The 27,440-nt window shown below is 45.6% G+C and overlaps 1 long non-coding RNA gene across 3 annotated transcripts in view; it reads left to right on the plus strand.

The window, feature by feature from the left end:
* The window catches only part of LOC142017248 (uncharacterized), a 320,766-nt gene that overhangs the window by 61,926 nt on the left and 231,400 nt on the right, over positions 1–27,440 (plus strand). The window contains exons 1-2 of one of the 3 annotated variants that reach the window (XR_012646493.1): positions 7,977–8,609; positions 9,592–10,636. The exons of the other annotated variants lie outside the window; for them this stretch is intronic. This is a non-coding gene — a long non-coding RNA (uncharacterized LOC142017248). Of the gene's footprint in view, positions 1–7,976; positions 8,610–9,591; positions 10,637–27,440 lie in introns of those variants that run through there. 3 annotated transcript variants of the gene reach the window in all.

The raw sequence follows: 27,440 nt of genomic DNA on the forward strand, positions 1-27,440 counted from the left end.
CCATAAAGAACTGAGCCTAGTTTTTTTGTGGTGTGCATTTTCATTATGAAACAGAATCAGAGAAACACCTCTAATTGACATTGAAAATTACATCGTTAAAATCCCAGTGTTTCAATGTGTACTCTGGAATATCTTGGCTATTTTTACTGTAAGCAACTGTCCATCTCTCCAGTTTTGAGGACTTCTATTTCTGTCTCACTCCACGTTCTGAATGTTTTTGTAGTATGTTTTTAAATGCTAAAAATAATCAGCTACTTTGCTCTTTATTCTTTCATATAGAAAGAAAGTATATGTTGTTCTTACCACCTGGCAAATTATCTCTATCATTTTATGGACATTCTGTAGGAAATGAACTTATCAAGAGTTCAGAGGGTTTCACGCAAACTTAGTCACATGTCTGTTTTTCAAAATGTCTAAAGAATAGGCATGATGTACTGGGGAGAAAAAAACAAATAAACAAAATAAATACAGACAGGCTTACAACTTGTTTTGGTTCACTTTAGTGGGATCGGTTCTGTAAGTAAGGATTTGCATGATTGGCCCTGATACTTAAAGTCACACTATTGCTTCTGATAAAACTCCATTCTGAATTTCTAGAGAATGTAATAGGCAATAGTACTGAAATAATTTTTATAGTGAGGGTTCTGAAGATGGAAACTCTATATTGTGTTATTACTACTTCAAGCTGGGACTGAAGCTGCTGGCCATACTCTGAAACATTCCACTTGAAAGTGATTCTGCCCCAGCTCCTCTGTCTCCTAATTCTAAAATTGAGGATGATGTTAGTTAACATTCACTTGTATTACTTCATTTTTCTTAAAAAATAATTTGGTTTCCCGTGCTGTTTTTTAAAGCTGATTGGACAGCAAAACCAAGTATACATCAGTCCTAAGATAAATTTAACTGCTGTGACAAAGTCAGTTCTAATCCTTGGCTTCTGGCCTCTATTCAGTCCATTGGGCCCACTTAAGGGCCCAGTTGCCCTCTCTGGGATGAGGGGTGGTCTGGGGGGGAACCTGGCCCCCGCCCACCCATGCCGGGTTCCAGCCCAAGGACCCTGTGTGGCTGCTAGTGGGAGGAGCTGACTCCCTTAGCCCTTAGCACAGGAGCTCTCCACCCTGGGCCACTTCTGCCTGACGATTCCCCCAGTACCTTCTGCAGGCTGTAGTAGTTGCAAGTCCCCACTCTCGATCCGCTGAAGCCCCTCGCTCTCCCTCTGTGGTCTCTGGTGGTCCTGCTGCTCCCTTCTGCTCCTCTCAAACCTGCACTCTCCCACTACTCTGGTCTCCATGTGTCTCTCTGCTCACCTGTCACACTCTCCCCCACCTTTCCCCCGTGAAGGCTTTTTAAAGGCCTCTTACTCACCCAGTCATGGAGGCAGCTGGCCCCAGTTAGGCTGAGCTATATCTCACCCAGCTGCCTGTGATTGTCCTGCAGGCCCTTCTGTTTGTTTGGGCTCCCTCTGAGGAGGCCCTCCACCCTGGCCCTGCAATACTGCTTAATGTATGGTTCTATCCCATGCATTACTGTATCAAAAGCCCTACTAAAGTCAAGATACATCATATCCTCCCCCCATCCACAAGGTTTTCTATCCTGCCAAAGAAAGCTAGTTTGGTTTAAAAAAATTTTGTTTCTGACAAATCCATTTTAACTGTTACTTATCTCATTATCTTCGAGGTGATTGCAAATTGATTGCTAATTTGTTATATTGTCTTTCTAGATACTGAAGTTAAGATGGTTGGTCTGTAATTCCATGGATTGTCCTCGTTCCCTTTTTAAAAATTAGCATAATATTTTCCCTCTCTTAGTCTTCTAGGCTATGGTTCCAAGGTGGTTCCTATTTCAGGATACAATTGTATCCCGAAATAGAAACACTACAGATAAACACCGTGCTCGAAATAGCAGGGGTATTTCAAGGGCAGTATTTTGTTCCTGCTGTCCCTAGTTGTGAGACGGGTAGCAGGAAGTTCGAAATAGGCACTTATTTTGAACTTTGGTGCCATTTGGATGGCACCAAGTTCAAAATAAGTTACCTCAAAGTAACTTAGGCAATTATTTTGAGATATGGCTACAGTGTAGCCCTCAACTCTCTCCCATTTTCCATGAGTTTTTGAAGATGATCTATAATCGTTCAGATCTCCTCAATCAACTCCTAGAAATATTTTACAATGTATTTCTTCAGGACCTGCAACTTGAAGACATCTAACTTATCTAAATAATTTTAACTTGTTATTTTCCATATTTTACCAACAGATTTTTCCTCATTTTCACTGGTGTCAGTATGTCTAGATGTCCATATATGCATGCAGTTTTTGTTTAAAAAAAATTGAAACAAAAATCATTTTGCACTTCCACCATTTCCACGTTTTCTGTGTATTGCCTTCCCCCCTCCACTGAATAATGGGTAAACCCTGTACTTGATTTTTCTCTTGTGTCTCATGTTAAAAATTCTTCCCTGTAAAACTTGCAGGCTATAGTTCAGGGAACACATTTCCTATGCACAATAAGTACAAATGTTCTTCTTAAAACAGTGACCTTTGAGGGCTTTAATTTTTAGCCATGAGAGGCACAAATCAGATTACATTGTCTGAATATACCAGACTATAAACAATATAGCGATGACACCTGCACTTGTTAGTTGCTTTTTTTCCTATTCACAAAGGTACAAGAGGTCATTTTAAGTATGACTATTTATACTCATCAAATAATGGCTTGTACTGAATAGGGAATATAACTTAGCATTTAAGGTCACATTCATTCCTGGCATAACTGTACTTAGTATTCCTTTGTAACACTAGTGATGTGAATTTGACCAATAGATTTTAGTCCTTATCCTTACCTGATGTATATGCTTTTAAATGGGCCATCCTAAAAAGTTACAAGAGCTCTTTTTTCAGTTTATCTCTGTGGATCTCAAATTTCTATCTCCAGGTCTTCTGTGAGAAATCTTGGAAAGGACACAGTGATTTTTGAAATCTAATTGATGCAACCATTCCCACTCTCTTAAATATCTTTCGACACATATGCCTGGTGTTTTATAGTTCACATTTACCCAGCATCTCTTGGTTTTTTCACACTCTCCAGTCTACTTCCAGTCATTTCTCAAACTTTCTTTCCTTCCCATTATAAGGCAAAAATAACTTTTGGGATGAGGTGCTTTTATCTTGAACACAGTGAGTCATATCCAGCCATCCAGTGTGGTCACTTTGCATGGCGTATTCTGGCCCCGGGAGGACCTCCACAACTTAAGGATAATCTTCTGCTAGTACAATCAAATACAGAGGGCTTTCTGCCACTCACTGGTCTACTGTTGGTGTTGATGGGAATAGTGGTAAGGGATATAGTCTTGGGAAAGGTACCTGACCAGGCTGCCCTTTTCTTTATGCCAGTCCGTGATTGTATTTTCATCCTCCTATGGATGTTGCAACTACTGTGATTAAAGCAACTCTTAGGCTGCTTTAACATAGCACACAGGACCTGACCGCATAGCAACAGCAGGATCAGAGAAGTATGAGGTGAAGTTTAAGCCTCTTTGTGCACACGCTGTACTCTGACTCTCTGTAGTTTAGCTGCACTCCAAAATCTGTCCCATTTTTTTTCAGTTCAGTAGCTATTACATTGTATTCTGTGAGAGATACAATTTTCATATTTTCTTCAAGATCAAACTTCATAGTGGTTTCAAGGTTAGTCTTTGAACTTGCCAACAGAGTGAATGGTTTGTTGTAGCTCTAGTCACAGTGAAATATATGCTTTACAGTAGACTTGTAAGTTTCTGTTGCCAAAAATAACAAAACCAACAGGTGTCTGTAAATGTAGGATGGATATCCAAACATTTGACAGTTGTGCTTTGTCTCTTTGGTAAGCAAAAATGTTTTTGTTCATGTAGCCAATTTCAGTTTCAGAAAGCAAGTGATACTATGAATGACATATATTACTTTTCATCCTAAGAGCCTTCAGATTGTACAAACCATCTATAAGACTGACTTAACTTATCACTGAATTGAAGCCAGTTCTGGCATGGAGAATGGCAGCTGTTTAACAGTGCACAGCAACAGTCCACAGCAGTTCTGCTCAGAAAGTGAAGAATACTGTAGTTTATTTGAAATGATAATGATACATTTTTCTAAACAGAAATACAGTTTCACTATAGGAGCATAGGCTCAGTAGACTTTTAGCTGCTGAAACTTTAAAACTACTTTCTGCACTCTCAGGGTTTTCCCATCTATACATTCTGGGCAGGCCCTATCACTGATTAGCTTGTGAACTATGATATGGTGGCAGTCTCAAGTTCAGGACTGTGGTGTATCGTGCACATTTCATTGTGCATAAGCATCAAACATTCAGTGTATGAATTTTTGATGTGAAATTTTAGGATCAACATTTTGGTCAATGTGTCACAAACATTTCTATTGTGCTTGACATCTTGGGCTAAATCCTGTTTAAATTAGTGGCAGTGGTGGACAGGATTTTAGAAGGCTTCTTTGCATGCTGTACTATGCCCTTCAACTATCATCTTAACATCTTGTCTCTCTACCACTGATGGCTATAGTGATCTAGAGTTTATGGCTGAATAAACTCCTTGTTTGCATAAACATCTCTCTTACAAGGTCAGTTTAATCAACCATACATGTTTACTTTTCACAAAGCTCCTTAATATTTTGCTGTATTAAAAATAATTTAACTTGAAACTCTTTTATGTCCAAGAGAGACAATAAATCATACTCAAAAAGTTTTTAGGGCTACAATACAGCTGTCTCAAAGCTTTGAATGAGATCTTAGGTTTTGTTATGCTTATATGAAATAATTAGTCAAAACTAAAAAGAAATGTTTCTTCATTTCTAAAAAGAAGGGTTTTATTCTTTGAAAACACTAGCTGGGATCATCATTAGCATTATCAATAACGGTGGGCTCAGTGCCCGTTAGTGTCTTTTGCCTCTCTCACTATTTCCTTCCATAGCTGGGATCCCAGGCCTGAAATTAAATAAGCATAGATGGACCCCTGTGCCTGTGCAGTTAAACAAAACTTGACAACAAGTGGTGGCCCCTAGGGGTCTGTACTGGGACCAATCCTATGCAACATATTCATAAATGATCTGGAGGAAGGGGTGAGGTGTCAGAATTTTTCAATGACACTAAACTGCTCAAGATAGTTAAGAACAAAGCAGGCTGTGAAAAGCTTCAGAAGGCTCTCACAAAACTAGGTGATTAGGCAACAAAATGGCAGATGAAATTTAATGTTGATAAATGCAGAGTAATGCATATTGGGAAACATAATCCCAACTACACCGATAAAATGATGGAGACTAAATTAGCTGTTTCTATTAAAGAGAGAGATCTTGGAGTCATTGTGGATAGTTCTCTGAAGACATCCATTCAATGCAGAGGCACTCACAAAAGCAAACAGAACTTTCTGAATCATTAAGAAAGGGATAGTGAATAAGACAAGATCTCTCTTTCAGATGGAGTGTATCCAGAGTGAGTTTATATGGTCATGTTGCTAGCCTAACCTCACAATAAATGATCCTTCAATAATCTTTACAGTAAGAACTAAACATCAGATATCTACTAACCATCTGTTCATTTACAAGCATGTAACTATGTAACTAGTTACATTTTACATACAAGAATCAAACTTAATCTTCTTGTTATGGCAGCAGAGCACTAGATTTCTGAACCTAAGATCTCCTAATATTACATGTATTTCCAAACTATTATACTGTTTACTGTTTGCGGTTCTAGATGCTACTGAAAAAATCAGGGCTGTGGCTCCTTTGTAGCGAGGATGTACAAATGTGTAGTATGACCTGGTCCAATGTCAGAAGAGTTTACAATTTAAGATTAGGCATAATAAAAGAGAGGGAAATGGGAGTAGAGAAAAGTAGGTAATAATGGTAAGAAGAAGTGATAACCTAAGTGTACAACCTGTTGCTTCCAAAGCTAAATTCTTTAATATATGTCTATATAATAAGATTCCAGGATTGTCACCTCTCTGTTGAGCCTAGAAAGTTTGCTGAGCTGATGTGAAGTGATGGAAACAGTTAGAAACATGATGTAGAGAGATTTTTTTTGTTCATATTCTGTAATAACTGTAATTCATTGTCTTTTACCCTCCAATTATTAAATTCTCAGCCATTTTGATTTTTAATTTATACCCCGGTGTATAGCTACAGTAAGGCATATATTATGTCCAGTATTCTCAGCCTGCAGGCTGCATGAGGCCCAATTAGCAAACAGTTGCATCATAGCTGGGTGCTAAAGGCCACCAGGTCCCATAGACTCTGGGGTATAGAGCACCCAGCTCGCCCCATATTGTCCCCATGAGCTTCCAGGTCTGGGGCTGCCACCCTGGCCCTTCAAGATCTGTGGCTGCTGCCTGGCCCCACATAGTGTGGGGATCTTGGCAGCCATGCAGCCACACCAGCTTTGGAGCAGCTGGGTAGCAGCAGGTAGTGTTGCCAAGATTCTACTCAGACAAAATCAATATCTTTGTCCCATCCCCTGTCCCACCCTCCTCTGCCACATCCCTTTTCCAAATCCCTGCCCCCCACTCACTTCATTCCTCCTCCCTCTCTTCCTTGCTGTTCCCACCCTCACTTGCAAGCTGATTTTCAGTGGGCTGGGATGTGGGGTGCTGGAGGGGGTGAGGGCTTCACCTGGGATTGTGGGCTCTGGGGTAGAGGGGATTGGGATGTGGGAGGGAGCTCCAGGCTGGTGGCTGGAGCCAAGGGATTCACAGTATGGGCGGGGAGCTCTGAGCTGAGGCAGTGGTTGGGATGTGGGAGAAGGTAAAAGCTCTTAGCTGGGGATGTGTGGATTCTGGGGTGGGGCCAGAAAGTAGGAGTTCAGGGTGTAGAAGAGGGCTTTGGGTTGTGTCTTGCAGTTGGGATGAAGGGTGCATGGGGTATGTGGCTGGGGGGCGGGCAAGGGTGATGGGTTTTGGATTCTCTGAGCTGGGACCGACTGGTTGGGACACGAGGAGAGTGGCAGTGAAATCAGGGTTGAGACAGAAGGTGGGGTTTGGGGAGAATGAGGGTTCTGGCTATGGATGCAGGTTCCACGGTGAGGCTAGGGACGAGGGGTTTGGAGGGTGGGAGGGGGGTGGGGGTGGGGCCAGTGTTGAGGAGTTCAAGCTCTGGGTGATGCTTACCTCATGCAGCTCTCAGAAAGAGTGTTATGTACCCCCTCCATCATCCAATGGGAGCTGCAGAGCTGGCACTTGGGGCAGGGGCAGCATGTGGAGCCCCTGCATGTAGGAGATTGTGGGCAAGGTGTGAAGGCCACTATTTCAAAGAGCTGCATGGAGCCACGGCAGGCAGGGAGCCTATCAGAGCTCCATTGCACTGCCAACCAGATTTTTAACAGCACAGTTGGCACTAGTGACCAGAGCCAGCAGGGTCTTTTTTCAACCAGGCATTTTGGCTGTAAACTGAACACCAAGCAATCTTTAGAAGTGGAGGTCCAGGTTTGGCAGCAAGACAAATCCATGTAGTCCTGTGTTGGCAGGGCAGCTATATGGTGGGGGTTCAGGGCTCTGCCCAGCACCACAGGGTTGAAGGTCCAGGGCCGCCAATTTGCAGGCAGTGATTTTATTGGTTATATGAAAGAGCTTGCCAGGTGGTAGGCTATTTAGCCGAAATGCCACACCCATGTGAAGCATGGGCTTGTAGATACTAGTATAAATAAACACCAAGAGACCCAACTGGTTGTCTGTCTAATATTATCAGTTGGAAGTATTTTTCAGGCATCATGGGTAAAAGTAGATTCTGAGCTAGGATTTAAAGGAGAGGGGAATGGCTTTACAATCTGTATCAGATGAGGTATTCCATACGTAACGGGTGGCGTGGAAGAAAGCCTTAAGATTCTTATGTAAGAAATAGATGATTCAGAATCAGAAATTTTCATTATTGGCAGAGAACAGAGAACTAGAACGGAAGGGAGGGAGTGACTTGATAAAATGCAAGTGTTCTCTCTTTCACCACAGTACTGAAAGTCCTGTAGGAACCTGAATAGAATAGAGGTATCAAAGCTCCTTTATCTGTTCTCCATCCTCTTGAGCTAAACAAAATCCAGCCCAAGCATCATAGACAATGAGATGTGTTAAGCGGGTCTTCGCCCATGGAAGCTTATGCTGCAAAATATCTGTTATCTGTATCTATAAGCTGCCACAGGACTTCTCATTGTTCTAAAAGATTTTAAAATTTGTCCATAAATATGCTAATTCAGTGAAAATATTGATATTTTCAATCAGAGTTAGTTGAATGAAAAATTACCAGAGTAGCTATCTTTTTATTTTTTCATTATGTGTTAATATTCTAGATCATTAGTGGGCATCCTGTACCCCAGGACCTTTAAATTGCTGCCATAGCATCACACGGCATGCTCTTGTGGCTGTAAGCACTGCCAAGGGCAGGGAGGTGCTGCGCAGCATGCTCTGGGTAGTGCTGAAGGCTGGCTTCACCCAAGGCCCCACCCTCCTGGGAGCACAGAGTAGCCCTTCCCACCTTGCCAGGGTCTGGCCAGTCTGTCAGCCCGTATGTGGGCCACACATAGAACCCTGATCATTTGCATGAGATCCGTGGACTGCAGGTTGTCCACCACTCTTCTAGAAGGTATTACATGCATTTCAACGTTACATATCTGAAACTTGAGTCCTGTTACTTGCTTATCATCATATTGCTTCATTTCAAAAGCAGCATGCCTATCTGTAAAGGAACGGTATTTCTTGCAGACAGATGGCTAATCATCCATGCACAGTTGTAGCCAAAATAGTCCTAATAGTCTCTTTACTGCTACTACAGTATCTCTAAAAATGAACCATGAGATCATAGTGGCATTTAGGTTACTGGTTCAGTTTTCTGTTTCTTTCTTGATCTTTTTTAAAGCTAATACTGTCCTTATGGAATGACTGCCTATCTTACTGTGTGTAAACATGTGACCAGCTGTTTACTGTGTTTCACTGTGTCCTAGTGTGAGTCCTTTTGAAAACCAAAGAAGACATTTTTAGCTGTACAATTTTATGGGAGGCTTCCATAGGGGATATGTTATTTTTTTCACAAGGGTGTTTCAGAATCCTGTGAAAGCGACACTGGCAGAAAGCAGTCTGACTGACCAGTATTATCATTTAAGATAAGATTTGAACATTTGATTTTAATAGAACTGTTGAAAAGTAAAATGTCCAGTTTTTCTCACTGTGGTATCAGCTTTCTTATAGAATGTATGGTTGAGTGACTCTTACTTGCATCTGTAAAGGTGTGCCACTGTTCTATGCAAATAATAAAATTTAACCTATTTTCCTAAAAAATAAACATGTATCCTGCAACAGAAATATTGACGTATTTTGAAGTATCCAGTATTTACTGGGATCTTTCGCTACAAGTCTGTTTGCCTAAGGAAAATCTTTCAATGAAAGCTATTGAAAGGATTAATCCCAATTCTGCAAACACTAGTAGTTAATGCCCTGAGTAGTCTGAGTGATGATAATACACTGCCTATTTGTTAATGAACTATGCATAGTAGTATATGTTTGAAGAATTGAGTCACTAGTTTCCAACTTTATTAGTAAACTTGGTGTTTCTCTTTCTCTTTGTTTAGACAGATACGGACATCCCATGCCATAAAATAATCAAGAACTGCCTTGGAAAGAAAGTATATTTTGTTACATTTACAGGAGAGAGCAATCGAGCGAGCGAGCTGAGTTTTCATTTTCTTTGAGTTGCAAATATTTCGTACAGCTGATCTGGATCTGGAGGTTCTGTCCAAATTGTGTTTCAAAGTATATAACATACCTTTTCTATGCCAAATTTTCCTTTGAGTGACTATTTTTGTATCCAGGCTCCAGCTAGAACAAGAAAATTATTGCACTGCGAGTTAGTTTTAAGAGATTCAAATTCATAATTTTGCAGATCTGAAGAAATGGGTCTGTCACACAAAAGCTCACTACCAAGTAATTGTTTTGTTAGTCTTTAAAGCGCTACAGGACTGCTTTTTTGTTTTGTGACTGCTTATGTGTAAAGTAGGAAGGTTAGTATTCTGTCCTCCTATAATGCAATTAAAAAGCAGGTTCTCTGATACTTAAAAGCTGTGATATATACATTTTAGCTATCCATAGAATCAGACAATTAATATAACATGATTATTTAGAAAGTAAAACTGTGATTACTCTTGTATATCTTTCCAATGTGTCAAATTGGTTTAATAAAATGTCAACAAAGTATTTTCTGTAGTTACAGGAAGTTAAAGTCCACAGATCATGTGATCAGCAACTTTTAATATCAGGGATCAATTTTTCAACTACTTTGTAAAGCAGTAACACCAATCTTCCCAGTTTACACACAGTCATTTTCACTAATGTATGATGCATGCTACATATTTTTAGTTTAGAATTTGCTTCAACCACTGCAAATCACTTATTTGCTGTTCTGACACTTTAAAAAATTATCATAGATGGAAGTGCTGACCTTACGGCAAAAATAACAAGTGGCTAATATTTTCTAGCAGGATTTTATGCATAGGAACAGTGCGCTATTTTTAAAACTCAAGATAAATCTTCTATTTACATCCCCTACATGAAGTCAGCTCATGAAGGCAATGCTTGTTCAGACACTATATTTCTCAGGGAAAACTCAGAATCTTAAGGGTAAGATTTTGAGTATATGTGCTGTATTTCTTTTAAAATATGTGGCTCCTTCAAAACAAATAGGAAGATAATTTTAGGTGCTGTTTTTGCAGTTCGGGGGGTATATTTTTACATATGTAGGTAGCTGTATAACATAGTGCTGAATGTAAACCATGGTTTTAAGCTGGGGAAAGTTTTGTTTTGTTTTTTTAATGAGTCATGGGTTTCAACACGTACCGTAGGCTTTTTTAACCTTTAATAATTTAGTTAGTTTCACCCCTATTACGTAGATAGAATTAATTACTTGTGTCACTTGTATCATAGCAAGTGAAATAGGCTATGAAGTTTTCCTACATTATAAATCTACAGAAACAAAAAAGAATGGGTTGCACACATGAAACTCAACTTGAAACAGCAGTGTGTGGTTAATGTATACATTTTTTTGTTACCAAACTGTATCTAATCAAATACTTAAAAGCGATGCCATGCATTCGATGCATGTCTCATAATTCTCTTTGGAGACAGTGCACAGCTGCTTCAGTTAGTATTAGCTGTTTCTTATGGCCTGGTATCTTCTTTCAGTAAAAATCACAGATGGTGGAGTGTGTTTTACACTCTAATAGTAAATATGAGCTTGGGTTAGATGAAGGGGTGATGTAAGTACATGTAAGTCTACTTTAAGCATAAAAATCCACCATCAAGCCCAAATATTATCTATTTTTAATTTAATCCTCTAAAATGTCCAAACTTTTTCCAGTGATAGTGGTGATGTAAAACCCCAGGAAAGAAAAAAAAACATTACTGTGTTCCCAATGGGAAACTACCATAATTTAGATGTTAAAATAATAAAGGACCAGGTAGCAGTTATCTATTTGTAAACTGAGCTCTGTATATGTAGCGAATATGTAACTATTAATATTTTGCTCTAGGTACCTCTAAGTGTATATTCATCTTTTCTATAAATGCTTGCTGGCATGTTTCTGAAGTTGATAGGCCCAATATATACTTGCTTCTGTGAATGATCTTTCTTTTTTTATGCCCTCCAATACTCTTACATACACTGGTCACACAGTTTTGGGGAGGGAAAAGATGTGGGTTATTTATGCACAACTAACATTTATTTTTATGTATGTTGGCTTTTATTCTGGTTGCTAATTTTAGGAAAACAAAACAATGATGCTGTACATCTTATGTTAACAGAATCAAATTTCCTTTTTGCTCATCCACTGAAAAATATCATTAAAACGCTAAGATTCTGTAGAAGTCTGCTGCAGAGCTAAAAACGTGTTAAGTAATTTCAGTCAAGTTGTACCATTTGTTGCTGTCTAATACCAGCTCATACAATCTACATCCGAGTTAAGTGGGAGGCTATAGAAACAGAATCTGATGATGACTCAGAGTCAGGAATATACAGTTGAGACTGACTCAAGAAGAGAGCCTATTAAGGACTAGGATTATTATTGGAATTAGTGCTGGTAGACATGTACAACTAGCATTCTCTCTCTCTCTCTCTCTCTCTCCCTCCTTTTTTTTTCTCTCTCTCTCTCTCTCCCCCGTCTGTTGACCTTTTTCACTTGTGCAGTATTATTGAAGACATAATAATCAAGCCATAGAAATTAGATATGACAGGTCATAAATTAATCTGGTCCATTCAGCAACTATCAGAAGATTGTTCTTGCAACTTATTTGCTAGTGCTTTTTCCAGTCTAATTTTAAATGCTCTAGATGGTGGCATTTCCACCACTTCTGTTGAGAATCTGTTTAGTCCAATACTGTATATCCTACTTTTAGCAAACTATCATAATATATTGTCAAAAGTTGTTTTTCTAAATTTTATCCCATTGCTTTTTATGCGTTCCTTGTGCCATGAAAAATAATTCTCCTCCCACAGGCTGAAATCCTTGCCCCATTGACATAAACAACAAAACTTCCATTCACTCCAGTTGTCAGGATTTCTCCCCTTTGTTTTTACACCATCCCAGTATTTGTAGATAGTCTTCCTACCCCCAGTTCAGACATAAAGTAGCTAAAGATTATGCTCTTACAGAAGTCAGTTGCAGTATATATGTGTGCATATATATTTAAAATAGAATTAACTCTTTAGCAGCTCCTCATTTGTCAGTCCCTCCGTTCCACTAGTTATTTTTTAATTCTCCTATCCCAAAACTTTCTATAGTGAATCTAAAATTTTCTGGTAATGAAAAAAGCACAGGCATAATTCCATGTATTCAGGTCTTGCATCACATTGACTTCCTTTTTCAAGTACCATCTCAGCCTGCAAACTCATAACAAATTTACAGTCCACTGTAATCTCCATATCAGTGCCAGCCTTTCTGGTTTGAAGTGTCTTCCCTCCTCACTGCAAATCTGTGTTTCTAAGTTTTCAAATCTTTTTTGTTAGTTATATTATTTTGCTGTTTATTCCCCCAAGCTGATTTTTTTCTTTTACATCAATTTTCCACCTTCTCCCTACTTCTCTTTTTATATATTGTTGTCCTCTTTCATGTTTGCAACATCCCTCTTTTTATCACTTTTGACTTCCATTTATGTGCTGATCACTTCCTCTTCCAGCACATTAATAAAATAAATAAACTCTGTCTTGCCAACAGTCCTGGTGGAATCCCAGATAAAACAGCAATTTGTCACATTGTCATTCATTTATACTTGTTTGTACATTCTCTTCATTTGCAGTTTTCATCTAGTTGTCAGTCAGTCTGTCTATTTCTAGTGCATGTGGGTATTTGAGGACTATGTGTGTAAGTAATAGACCTGGACCTGGTTTTGGATGGGGATAAAATGGAGCACAGAGCATTAGTGTGATATATTCCTTCAAATTTATTCCATCTGAAGATGTATTATTGCACCTAATCCTAGGTGGAAGATGGAAATTCTGGACATGGGTGATATATAAATGACCAGTTTTAGAGATGAAGCAAGGAAAATTCCAAAGCTAATCACACTTGAACTGTGTCTACACGTGCACGCTACTTTGAAGTAGCGGCACTAACTTCGAAATAGCGCCCGTCGCGGCTACACGCGTCGGGCGCTATTTCGAAGTTAACTTCGACATTAGGCGGCGAGACGTCGAAGTCGCTAACCCCATGAGGGGATAGGAATAGCGCCCTACTTCGACGTTCAACGTCGAAGTAGGGACGGTGTAGACAATCCGCGTCCCGCAACGTCGAAATTGCCAGGTCCTCCATGGCGGCCATCAGCTGGGGGGTTGAGAGACGCTCTCTCCAGCCCCTCAGCTCACTGGTGGCCACGTGGAGCGGCCCCTTAAAGGTCCCCTCCCCCTCCCTGCCTCTGCAGGAAGCTGAGGGAACGTGCAGGCTGCAGCCTGCACACGCGGCCAGCCTGCACCACCCTCAGCCCCTGAGAGCTGCGATGGCCGCCCGGCTGCCCCCCCAGCGCCCCCAGGGGACCCCCCCCAAGGGGAGCCAGGGCAGCCAGCCCAGCCAGAGGGCCAGCCGGGCTGGGAAGCGGCAGCGGGGCCCCTCCTGGACGGAGGCTGAGCTGCGGGACCTGCTGGGGCTCTGGAGTGAGGAGGAGGTGCTCCAGGTAATGGGGAGCAAGAGGCGGAACGCGGATGCGTTCGCTCGGCTGGCCGACGGCCTGGCTGCCCGGGGTCACCCTGCCTGCACTCCTGACCACGTTAGGAGTAAGGTGAAGGAGCTGCGGCAGGGTTACGCCCGGGCCCGGGATGCGGCCAGCCGATCTGGGGCCGCCCCTGTCACTTGCCCCTTTTACAGGGAGCTCAGGGACATCCTGGGCTCCCGGCACACCTCCTCCCCTCCAGCCACCCTTGACACCTCGGCTCACGAGCCCCAGCAGGCCCTGCAGCCGGAGTCCGCCCCGGAGGCAAGCACCGCACCCCGGGGGCTCCCCCCGGAGGCCATCCCCGGGACATTGCGGCAGGAGGAGGAGGAGGAGGAGGGGGGCTCCTCCTCCGCAGAATCCAGCCTGCAGATCCTCCTCCTGCCATCCTGGAGCAGCAGCAGGGCCTCCGACCCCCGGGGATCTCCGGACCGTGGGAGCAGACCGACAGGTAGGTACCCTTCTCTGGTGGACACCCCTGGGCTTGAGGGGCGGGGGTAAGAGATATGTGTCCAGGGCCCCCCACATGCTCACGTGGCCATGGCCCCAAGGACACCAGGGCCATGGCCCTCACAGCACTGCAGCCATCAGCCCGTGCCCCCCCCACCCCGCATGACAGTGCCATGCCCCATCCCCGGGCCAGGGGGGAGCGGAACCTCGAGGGGCCCCCGGGAGGAGGGGGTGGGACACCCTGCAGCAGCAGCATGTGATGGAGTGGGGGGAGTGCCAAAGGGAGACTCAGGCTACATATGAGCCACAAGAACCGAAGAGCTCTCAGGGCCAAAGGAGGATCCTGGCGCTACAGCTGGCAAGTGACACCTCTGCCCTGAACAAACAGGAGGGAGGAGCCGAGCTGGCTTGGAATTGGGGGGCGAGGGCGGGGGCCACAGGTAGAGGCTAGAGGAAGGGAGAGCTGGTAGGCAGCCAGCCTGAGGAGGGGGAAAGCTGCATCCCAGAGGGGCCCCCCTTGCGGTCTTCTCCCCACGACGGGTTGGAAGGACTGTCTCTTCCGACAGCTGGTGCTGTCACTCCTGCCAGAAACTGTCCGTCTGCGGCCTAAGAAACCTCTCCTGCTCTCAGACCCTGCGGGGTGAAGTGAGAGTCGCTCCCACCAGGGGACGGGGTGCAGGGCAGGGGGACCCCTGAACCCCATCCATCACAGCAGCATCTCCCGGGGACGGGGATGGGGAACCTGCAGCACAGGGCTGGGGGGACAAAGGCCATGGCTCGGGGCCCACACTAACACCTGTCTCCATTCTTCTTCCCCCTCTCCTCTCCTGTGTCCTGCTCCTGCACCTGCACCATCAGAAGGACCGGAAGAGAGCGCCGGCGAGGCGTCAGTTGTCCCGGAGAGCCCTCCGGGACCATCGCTCCAGGGCAGCCCCTTGGGCGAGGACCGACCGGCCCCGCGGCGGGCTAGACGGCGGACCCCGCGCCTCCAACCGCCGCCGGCGACGGACCCCCAGCTGCTGGCCATCCTCCGTCGGCAGCTGGAGGTCGCGGAGCAGCACCTCCAGCTGCAGGAGCGGGTGCTGGCCTGGCGCCAGGAGGCATGGGGGGCCTATATGCAGACATTTAACCGCCTGGTGGACTACCTGGCCCCCCATGCCGCGCCGGCCGACCCATCGCCCGCCCTGCCCGCTCCTGCAGCCCCACCACCAGCTGCTCCGCCCGTCGCTGGCCCGTCCGCCGTCGCCCCGCCACCCACCCGCGAGGGCCGGAGCGCCGAGGGACCCCTGGAGCCACCTGACACTCGCCGGCCCCCATACCTTCCAGTCCAGCCCGCTCCCACCCAGCCACGGACCAGGCTGCGAGCGCGGCGGGGCTCCCGGCCGGCCACGCCCAGTGCTGGGCTATAGGGGCGAGGGGCCCGGGACGTGGCCCCCCCCCTTGTATATAGTTGGACCCTGTTTTTTTGATCCCCCCGTTTGCCCCATCCCCCCCATGTAAATAGTTCTCCCCTTTCTCCTCCCTGGTTTTCTTTTTATTATTTATGGCACACAGTTGTTTCTTTGGATTGTTTTATTTTTGTACATATTGCTTTTGTTGAACGTTTGTACCTAGTTTTCTGTTTGTGGTTCACATATTTATTTACATCCAAAAAAAAAAAGGTTCGGAAAGAAAAAAAAAATTTACGTTCAGCCACAAGTGCGTGCTGTCATTTGTCCAGGACAAGTGGGAGGTGGGGCGGTGGGGTGCTCCATGGTGTGGGCGTTGGGGCAGGAGTGTGGGGGAGGAAGGGGCGGGCAGTAGGGGGCCTGGACAGAGTTCACCCCGCGGCCTGTTTGTCGAAGTGGGCCCGCAGGGCCTCCCAGACCTGGGTCCCCTCGGGGTCCACCTGCCGACTGGGGGCAGCAGGTGGCTGGACGTGTGCCCTGCCGGCCTCCGCAGCCCAGCCCTGCAGAAAGGTCTCCCCCTTGCTCTCGACCAAATTGTGCAGGGCGCAGCAGGCACCCACAATCTGGGGGATGTTGTTGGGGCCCGCATCCAGGCGGGTCAGGAGACATCTCCAGCGTCCCTTCAGGCGGCCAAATGAGCGCTCCGCCACCTGGCGCGCACGGTTCAGGCGCTCGTTGAAGCGCTCCTGGCTAGCGGAGAGATGGCCCGTGTAGGGGTGCATGAGCCACGGCCGGAGGGGGTAGGCCGCATCTGCGATGACGCAGAAGGGCATAGTGGTGTCCCCCAGAGGGATCTCCCGCTGGGGGATGTAGGTCCCTGCCTCCAGCCGGCGGCACAGGCCCGAGTTCCGGAAAACCTGGGCGTCGTGGGTGCTGCCAGGCCAGCCCACGTAAATGTCCTGGAAACGTCCCCGGCTGTCCACCAAGGCCTGCAGGACGACAGAATGGTAGCCCTTGCGATTGAGGTATCGTCCGCCACTGTGATGCGGGGCGCGGATGGGGATGTGAGTCCCATCCAGAGCCCCAAAGCAGTTGGGGAAGCCCAGGGTGGCAAAGGCGGCGATGGTGGCATCTGGGTCCCCCAGCCTCACGAGCCTGTGCAGGAGCATGACGTTGATGGCACGCACAACCTGCAGAGAAAGCACATGGGACAGCCCCAATGAGGGGTGAGCAGGGTGTGCGTGGCCCTGCCCTGCCCTGCTCTGGCCCCCCTGCCCTGGCCCCCCTGCCCTGCCCTGCCCTGCCCTGGCCCCCCTGCTCTGGCCCCCCTGCCCTGCCCTGCCCTCCCCCCGTGGGTTCGCTTACCTCCATGAAGACAGCCCCGACGGTGGCCTTTCCGACACCAAACTGCTGTCCCACGGATCGGTAGCTGTCCGGAGTGGCCAGCTTCCAGACAGCGATGCCGACCCGTTTGTGCACTGTGAGGGCACGCCACATGGCAGTGTCCTGGTGCCTGAGTGCGGGGGTGAGCCACTGGCACAGCTCCAGGAATGTCTGCCGGGTCATCCTGAAGTTCCTGAGCCAGTGGTCGTCGTCCCACTCCCCAGGCACCAGCCGCTCCCACCAGTCGGTGCTGGTGGGGTAGCTCCACAGCCGCCGGCGTGTGAGGCAGGGGGTGGGGCAGGGTGCTGCAGGGGTAGGGGTTGAGCCCTGCTGCCCTGGGGGCATCTCCTCCCCTGGGGCAAGGAGGTGCTCAGCTGCCTCCCACATGGCATGGGTCAGGGCAAGCCCTGCTCCTGCCGGGAGGGCTGGGTGGACCTCTAGCTGCTGCTGCTGCTGCTGCTGCTGCTGCTGGGGGTCCATGACTGCGGTGCCCGGGGTCTGTGTGCCTATGGCTCCTCAGACCGCGTGCTGTGCAGGCTGAGTGTGTCTGGGAGGGGCCCTTTAAGGGAGCGGCTAGCTGTTGCCCCGGAAGCGATAGTCCGCCCTGTGACCCTGTGTGCAGCTGTGCCTGGCAGCCCTATTTCGATGTGTGCTACTTTGGCGTGTAGACGTTCCCTCGCTGCGCCTATTTCGATGTTGGGCTGCGCAACGTCGAAGTTGAACATCGACGTTGCCGGCCCTGGAGGACGTGTAGACGCGATTCATCGAAATAGCCTATTTCGATGTCGCAACATCGAAATAGACTACTTCGATGTAGGCTTCACGTGTAGACGTAGCGTTGGAGACAAATGCCTTCAATAGAAGGATTTGTCAAGGTCCAGTTCTGCAAAGATACCTTAGTCCATAGTATCGGACAATCTCCCCTAATGTTCTAATATGGATTTATTGAATAAGAGGAGCATTTATTTATTTTAACAAATAAAAATGCCTAAATCAATCTCTGTTTGCCAGCACTATGAATTATAAAAATACAGTACACAAATATTAAGCCTATTATAAAACACACTTTTACATTAAACCACTGGCAGAGGAGAATAGATATTTAAAAAAAAATCCCCATCATCTCCATCCACAAGCCTGGAATACTGTCTGCAGTTGCAGTAGAGTTGCTAACTTTCTGACCAAACAAAACTGAACACTCTTGCTCTGGCCCTACCTTGAGGCCATGCATGGCTAACTCCGTCTCCTATCCATCCATCAGTTGCTCTCCCCCAATCTCTCTCTCTCATTTTCACCAGCTTGCCCAGGGTCCCTTTTCACATATGTGTTTAGTTAAAAACTGGTCAGTGGACACCCTAAGTTGCAGTCTAACCAAGACAGTTTTCAGCAAACCGCAAGGGATTCAAAAAGAGTAACAAATATGAATAGAGGTTTGAGTGGACAATCACTTGTAGTAGCAAAGTTAAAAGACCCAAGGACTAAGTGATCCCCAGTACTTCAAAAGGCATTCACAGAGTCTACAGTTACACCTGAAACATCTGTTGACAGATGTTTCTGTCCAAAGAGATTGTCCAACAAAATGTCTGTTGACAGAGTGTGGCCATACACTAAAGTGGATTGCAAGAGCAATCTGCTCTGTCAGCAGATAGCAGCCAGACTTCCCAGACTTCTCTCAACAGAACAGCAGACTGGAAGTTGAGCAAACAGGGCTGCCCAGTGAACCAGGAGCCCTGTCTGTCAACAGTAAGCCCCCCCGGCGCATCCACACATCTTTTTTTTTGTGGACAGAATCTGTTGACAAAGGTGCCCTTCCTCACCTGGGAGAGGCAAGAGATTGATGACAAAAGGGCCAACTTTTGTCAACATACTGTTGTCAAAACGCATTTTGTGTGGATACCCCACCAATTTTGTTGACAAAATTGTAGTGTAGCTGTAGCCAGAGAGAAAATCTGCTAGATCTAAGGTGCAATGGAATGGAAAAAGTAAGGTCATCTTTCTCTGGGACCTTGGATAAACTTTCTGCACTTGAGATCTGTTCTTCGGGGGGCACAGAAGCTGTTTTTGTATTACTGTCATGTGCTAACCCCAGAGATTTCAATTCCAAAATCCATTAGAAAGTTAATATGGCTTGAAGCTGCATTAACTCCTGCTGTGTTGTTCTGGGTTTGTCTACACTGCAATAAAAAGCCTGCAGCTGGCCCATGCCATCTGTTTCCGGCATGGGCTAAGGTGTTGTTTCACTTCTGTGTACACTTCCAGACTCTTGCTAGATGGAGCATCTGTAGCTGATTCCTGGAAGTCAACACTTCAATTAAACAGTCACATATCCCAACCCCTGAATGACAGAATTAACTGGCATGGGCCAGGTGTGGGTGTTTAATTGCAGTGTAGACATACCCTCCCTGTCCGTAGCTCCATAGCTATGGGAGGTCTCCGCTGATGTGAGGAGAATACCTGGTCTGTGTTGAAGGGGAGAGAAAGTCAAGGTAGCATGGATGGAAAGTTATGATTATGTTGTTTTCTGTAGTAGTTTTTAGGGATCAGTGGAACTGAGCGATCTCACTTCTGTCTCCTCTGGAGCTATCACCCCACTTCCTTGCCAGGAGGATTAGCAGGAAATTTGAAGATTTGCAACTGAGGAAGCAGTCTGTCCCTCGATATGCACAGCGTGACTAAAAGATTAAGAAATTATTATATATCCAACATACAATATCACCTACTTTATTGTATTTCTCTCCATGCTGTCTGATGCTGCTGGTGTCTAATGCACTGTTTGTCTGGTTCTTCCATTTCTCTTTGTGTCTTTTTCCAAGCTGCCCAAATGCACAGTAACTCCTCTGCATTCCATTTTGTTAAATCACCCCTCTTTTGTTTTCATTCAGGTCTCTGTTAAGGGCTCACTGTTCACACTAGGCCTACTAGAAATGAGCTAATAACATGTTTAAAAGAACCGCCCCCCACACACAAACTTACAGTTACTACTTCCTTTGTGTTAACCTGATGTTGTTGTTTTCTATTATTGTTTTATATAAACTGTAAATTCTCCTTAATTGTGTGTTTTGCCTAGTCCCTGGCAAATCGTTAGGACTCAGTAAATGATAACGTTATTTGAAGGAAGTTAGCACCAAAAAACAGGGAAATTGTTCATTACTGAGCAGCATATTAGTGGCTTACCCTTTAAAGACAAAGTGGTTTAGGTATTATCTTTTATTTGGCCAACTTCTCTTGGAAAGAGAGACAAGCTTTCGAGTTACACAGAGCTCTTGCTAAGGTTTAAGAAAAGTACTCAGGGTGTTACAACTAAATACAGCTGTCAGGGATTTTTATCCCTTGAGCATTATCGTCCCCGTGGGCCAGGGGAAACAAGCCTTTGGCCATTAAACATCAATGCAGGTACAGGTAGAATCTAAAGATACATAGGCTGCCATTTAGCAGCCCCCTGCAACGGTCACTCTGTGTCAGTTGGTTTCCCTGGTAACTTGAACTCATGAATAATTCATGATCATGGATTTGAATTCCGGGCTCCTGAATGGACACAGGTGGGCAGTTTCCGGAAACTTCCTGGCCTGGAGGACCTGTTTGAAAACAGGTGCTCAGAACTTTCATATGATAATTACCTCATGAATCATGCATGAACTCTGTCTATATGAGTCAGGCTGGTCCTGGCATTCAGGGCCCTTGGGTACTGCAGGCAAGGATTCTGCAGACCCTACATGGGAGAAGTGTGGCCAATAGGCATCCGCTAGTCCCGAGGCCAGGCGCAAAGCCGAAGAAGAGCTGAATCACAGCCGCACTAGCGGCACTGAGCTGAAATCACTGCCGCGCTTGCGTTTCCTGGCAGTGCTGGCCTTCTCTAATTGGAGCCCGTGCTGCCTTGCGGCCTGAAGCGGCGTCATCGCGCCAGCGCGCCCCACCGCACGCTAGCTCACGCTTGCATTGAGGAGCAGCAAGCAGACCCTTCGGCCAGGCCACTGGGTGGCGAACTGGCCCCCCACTTTGGTGGGGGGTACTGTGTACCTGGCAGCACAGCCAGGGGTCTGCCAACATCATCGTCGTCGCTCAGGCCATAACATCGCCCACGCCGCTTCATACCCCGAGACAACCTACCTGCCACGTCACCACTGGATTGGACTCACACACCGGACTGGACATCAACTCACCTAATTGTGACACATAAACCTATGTTGACACATACACCTCTGTATATATATATACACCTGGGACACCGGGACCCTCTGTGGGGGAGCGGGGGGTTGCTCCATGTTGTTCACCCTCCCTGACAGGGGAGGGGAGGTACATGGGGGCCTGACCCCTGAGGCCGGGCCTGAAAACCCAGGTTGGGATACCATTCTGAATTCTCTGGAAGCACATTTAATTAATAATTTTGTTAATAATTATTAGGTACACATTTCTTTAATAATTAGTATTAATAGTAATCATTAGGTTCCTATCGTAATTGTTGCTTTAAAATAAGGTGAAGGTTTAACCTCCCTTATCCTTTTTTACCTACTCACCTCTATTAAAATAAATTGCAGGAGAAGGCACTGCCTCCCTGCCTCCCCTAGTTGTCCATCCTCCCTTAGTGACCTGAGGAAGAGCATAGGCCTCCCAGGTACACTCAGTTGAACCCATAAGGGAGTACCTGGGGGCCCCCCAGCAGAGGGACAGCCCCGACCGGCTCTCGGGTATCAACCCCTTGGGTCGGGCTACCAACCCGACCCCGCGCGGAGGTGGGGCTTAGCACCCCCAACCCGGCCTTGGAAGGACACAGCGGGGATTTTTAAAACCCTTTAACCCTTGTTCCTAATCCCATCTGCCCTTTTTATCCCCATTCAAATAATCAATTCTTTGCCTTGCGGATCAATACAACAAATTCAAGGACTACAATACAGGAAACATAATGGATACTGTTTTAACTGTAAGTTATGGATATTAGTAGTAGTGTTTAGTTAAGTTTGCCCTTTAGCACTGTTACTTATAGTTTGATCTTGTTGTGTTGCTTAGTAAAATTTTAGTTACTTTGTTTCAACTTTAACCCTTGTCCTCGTCTCGCTGTCTCTGCCAGCCACTTCCTTCCAGGAGGCCTTAGCGGGGACCAAAGCGTACCGGGGTGGCACTCCCCTGTCTTGGGGTCGCAGCAGGGTTCTGGTTCGGGTCCTGGGATCTGTGCACAGGAGGTTCACGCACGTCCTTGTTCAGGGACTCATTTAAATATTTAAATACCTGTCCGCCAAGAGAGTCCCGTCAACAGCGAGGAAGAGAGAGTTTAACATAAGTCGTTAGACATATTTTCAGGGACCATTCAAGATGAGGTGACCTGTTAAAATGGGGTGGGCAATAAGCCAGAGGCAGTTTGCCAGAGTTCCCCCTTGTGGGCTGCAGGAGCTTTATTTACGTGCAAGTTCACAGGTACAGCTGCTTGCAGCTCCTGATGGTCATGGATTGCCATTCCTAACCAACGGGAGTTGTGCAAAGTGGCACAAACAGGGACACCACTTCCTGCAGCTTCCATTGGCTGGGAATGGAACACTACAACCAACAGGAACTGCAAGCAGCTGAATCTGTGGATGTTCAGGTAAATAAAGCGCCCATGGCCTGCCAGGGGCTAACCCTGGTGAGCCCCATTCAGCTCACAGGCCACTTATTGTCCACCCCTCTGTTAACACATCTGTAATCAAAGGACTAAAAGCTGAGGTAGGGGTAAGTGGGTTACAAATTGTTGTGATTGTAAAGACACTGGATTTATGGTAAATTACTATGATTTTTAGTGCATAGCAACATTATGCCTTTAAGATTCTAGGTTCATGCTTTGAAAATGTGCACATTTTTGTGGAAGATGGTGTCTGACAGGTGAGATACAGAATGATCACTTTGTGGAAAGTGTTCACCTGAAGATGATATAGTGTTTTTATCTTTTATCATTTCCATTTGAGAACATAATTGTCTGATTTCACACAGATAGTAGTTATTAGGGCATTTAGTGTATTGGATCAGATACACCACATGTAGTAATGGACATGTGTAGGATTCTTGGATTTTGGAAGGTGTGTTCTGTGGGATGTTGACCATTGCAGTACTGGGGATATGTCTGCAGGTTTTGCATGTGGTGTTCCAACAGGGTCTGGTGCTTCTTTGAGTTGTGTGTTGCTGTATGGGGAGCTTGCTTCTGATAATGAGCTCGGGAAGGTTGTCTGATTGTCTGAAAGCAAAAAGAGAGGAGTTCAGGAAAAATTCTTTCAGGATGGGACCCCGATCATATATTGGTTGTAGTTATGAGGATCCTAGTGTGGACAGGTAGCTGACAACTACGCAGTTGATTGGGTGGGAGAGGTTATTTCTTTATTGAAACTAATTTTCTCAAAGGCCGTTTCTACACAGGCCACTTCCTTCAGAAGTGGCATGCTAATACACAGAGTGAAGGATGCTAATGAGGCACAGATGCAAATTCCCCATGCCTCATTAGCATAACGTCATGTGATTTGGAGTCCGGGAGACTATTTTTCCGGACTCCAAAATGCCATGTAGAAGCGTGGCCCAAGGGGGGGGTGCTTCCAGAAGGAAGTCCTTCTTCCGGAGACCTCTTTTTCCTGAAAATTTTTGGGAAGAAGGGGCCTCTGGAAGGTCGACTTCCTTCCGGAAGCCCCACCAGGGCCACGCTTCTACATAGCGTTTTGGAGTCTGGAAGAACAGTCTTCTGGACTCCAAATCACATGACGTTATGCTAATGAGGCGTGGGGAATTTGCATTTGCCGCTCATTAGCATCTTTCGCTCTGTGTATTAGCATGCCACTTGTGAAGGATGTGGCCTGTGTAGCAATGGCCAAAGTGTTTGGATGGCCTGTTCCATGGTGTGATCTGCTGCTCTGGTGTATTGTCTTTGTTTGGTGAAGTCTGTTCTGACTGTGTTATGGACTATATACCAGGCTTTCTCCTTGGGGCATATTTTGTGGTGTGTGATTGCCTGTCTGTAGGTAACAGATTTTTTTGTTTGCTTGTGTGTTTACTGGCTCTATGGAGGTAAGTGTGGGGATATATAGGTTTCTTGTATGTAGAAGTAGTATGAAGGTTCTGATGTTGAAGCTGGTTGTGGTGTCCAGGAAGTTGATGCTAATCTGTGAATGTTCCAGAGATAGTATAATGGACAGGTGGTGGTTGTTGAAGTTGTGGTGGAAATCTATGAGGGGGAGTAAGTTGTCTGTTCAGGGGATGAAAATATCATTGATGTATCCCTGGTATATCATTGGTTTCATGATGCATTTCTTCAGAAATTCCTTTTTCCTGAAGAGGATTGAATTTTAGGTAGACATCCTCATATCCAGGGCTCTTCTCATGGTTTGGACAAAGGGTTGATGAATGCAAAATTGTTATGGATGACAATGAAATGGATGAGTTTGGCAATGTGTTTGGCATGGATATCTGAGGGTTGTGCATTGTCTTTAAGAATTTGAGGCAGGCATCTGTGTTGTCATGAGGAATGTTGCTGGATAAGGAGGTGGAATGTGATTCAGATAACCCTCTTGAGAAATCAAAAGTTTACTTAAGCCTTTCTAAGATAAATCCTTAGTTTAGAGCCAAATATGTGTGAGGGACCTGCCCTTTAAGTTCTTAAATTGTGTCTACACTTGTCAGGCACTCTGAACATTGTATAAATCTATTTCCATTTCTCCTATCTTTTTCATTTAATTTCCAGCAGAAATTGCTCAGTGCCAGTATATTGACAGAAAGCTGACGTGGAAAATACCTTTGAGAACTTTCAGTCAGCTAATGAGTGTACCCTGCATGTATTCACCAGTGCTCTGTTCAGCCATTTCCCCCATAGTATGCCTTCTCCACTCATTTTCACTAACTCCACTGGGTTTCAGTGATTTATTCCATATAATACAATTTCAGGAACATGATTACTAAGTGCTATCCTAATGCACACCTTAATTTTCCTTTTGCTAAATACTTACTACATGTAATTATTCTTATCTGACCTGCAGTGACATTGTTCTTCCTCATCCCTGCTCCTGATGAGTATATTTCAAATATTTATAGGTATCGAATCTTGTTTATGTAAATATCATTCAAATGCTCAGAGTTAGGCACCTAAATAAAGGTGATCTAGTTGTCAGAAATGCAGAATGCTCCAATCACACTGAAATCAAGGCTCAGCTGCTCTGAAAATCTGGTCAATTATTTTTATTCTTGGTAATAGATGTAAGTGCCAGATATAAGTTTGAGAATTTTGGCATTAGTCTGTTTTTTCTTATCCCACACGTTAATCCACCCAAGTTTGCAATCATGTTTGTTAACCGTCTTTGAATATTTTGCTGATGTCTGTTTTGTATTGGACCACCCAAAATTGTGCACTGTATTCCAAGTCTGACTGTAGCAATGTTCTGTTAAAAGGGAGGGCCCTCATTCATAGTCTATGAGAAGATGTTGGCAAGATTTTTGAAAAAATCCCCTTGCTTGCTACTCTTTGGTTATTTGTAAGTCCAGTGTTCCATACTTCAGTCAAAATTTGATCCTGCCAGGAACAGAGCCTGCAGGTTCTGGGTTTCTTTTTATTTTTTATTTTTTAATTAGCTCATTTGGAGAAGTCCATCATCTATTTAAAAGTACTTTTTTTCAAAAAATGTAATTATTTTAAAATCTTACAAAGGAAAATTATTACATTCATTATAGATTAATTGCATTTTATTGGCTGGATTTTGTCTGACAGTAGTTTTGGGGTTTCAAGTATGAGTTCTGATGGGTTTATTATTAATAGCTCTGGGCTTTATTAACTAGAACACTAATCAGTTCTCCGCCCCTACATGGCTCTGCAGGAGTCACCCAGGCAATCAGGCAAATTGTTGAAACCAGCTGAGCTAGCTGTTGAACAGCCAGATGTACAGTTTATAGTGACTTCTACTCACATTTGCAGCCTAGGAATTTGTGGTTCTTCTTTGAGTGATTGCTCATGTCCATTCCAAGCGGGGCACACACCCAGTTGCCAGAAGCTTTTTGCCCTATCCAGTAGCCATAGGGTTGGTGCATTGCCCCCTGGAGTGGCGCCAATATGGCGACCAATATATGCACCACCTGACACCCCTCCCGCCCCACCCCAAGCTCAGTTCCTTCTTGCCATGCTGTGGGCAAGAACATGATAGTTAGTGTTTTAACTAATAGCTGAGGCAGGGCTTTCCATCCCCCTCTGCGCCTTGGCGCTGGGGAATGCCTTGCTTCCCAAGCTTTAAGAGTTGTTCAAAATGTGGCAAATGTATGCCCAAAAGTGACCCCCATTCAGCCTGTTTGATTTGCTTTGGGGAAGGACACTTGTGTGATCACTGTCCTATTTGTAAGGCCTTTAAGCCCAGAACTTTAAGAGATAGGGCCCACCACCTTAAAGCCCTCTTAATGGAGGTGGCTCTTATGCCTCAAGGGTCTTCTGCAGGAACAGAGAGTGGAGCCTCCTCGGTGCAAAGTGTACTGGCATAATCAACCACAGTGCTGCCTAATGACTCACGGCACTGAAGAGCAGGTGCAGGCACTGTCCCCTTCTCGGTGCCATAGGAGTCAATCTCTGGTGCCGATGAAGAGGAGGCGCAAGAGGCATCACTTACTGAAGAAGCGGGGTGGCCTCAAGTCTGAGGCTCCAGCATGCACTGCTGAAGGGCAGGAGGCGCATCCATTGAAGCCAGGGCAAAGCGGGAGCGCGGAGGTGCTGGACATGCTCTCAACACCAGTGGTGTTTTGAACGGGACAAGGACTTCTACAGATGATGGTGCTGGGTCCTCCTCCATCTATGGAGGACAGGCTCCATAGCATTGAAATGGAGCAGTTGGGGCTCATGGATGTGACACCGGCACCAACTCCTGTGCTCATGTTGATGCTGGCACTGACACCGAATTTGGTGCTGAGCACTCTGGTGCTGACCTAACAGACAGTTGGTCAGATTCAGGTGCCCTATACCTGGTATCAGCACCGTCCTCGGCATGCATGACATCGGCGCTGACTGATGGCCCCGCTGTGGTCATCTG

Source organism: Carettochelys insculpta, chromosome 8 (genome assembly GCF_033958435.1).
Source record: "Carettochelys insculpta isolate YL-2023 chromosome 8, ASM3395843v1, whole genome shotgun sequence".
Classification (NCBI taxonomy): Eukaryota; Metazoa; Chordata; order Testudines; family Carettochelyidae; genus Carettochelys; species Carettochelys insculpta.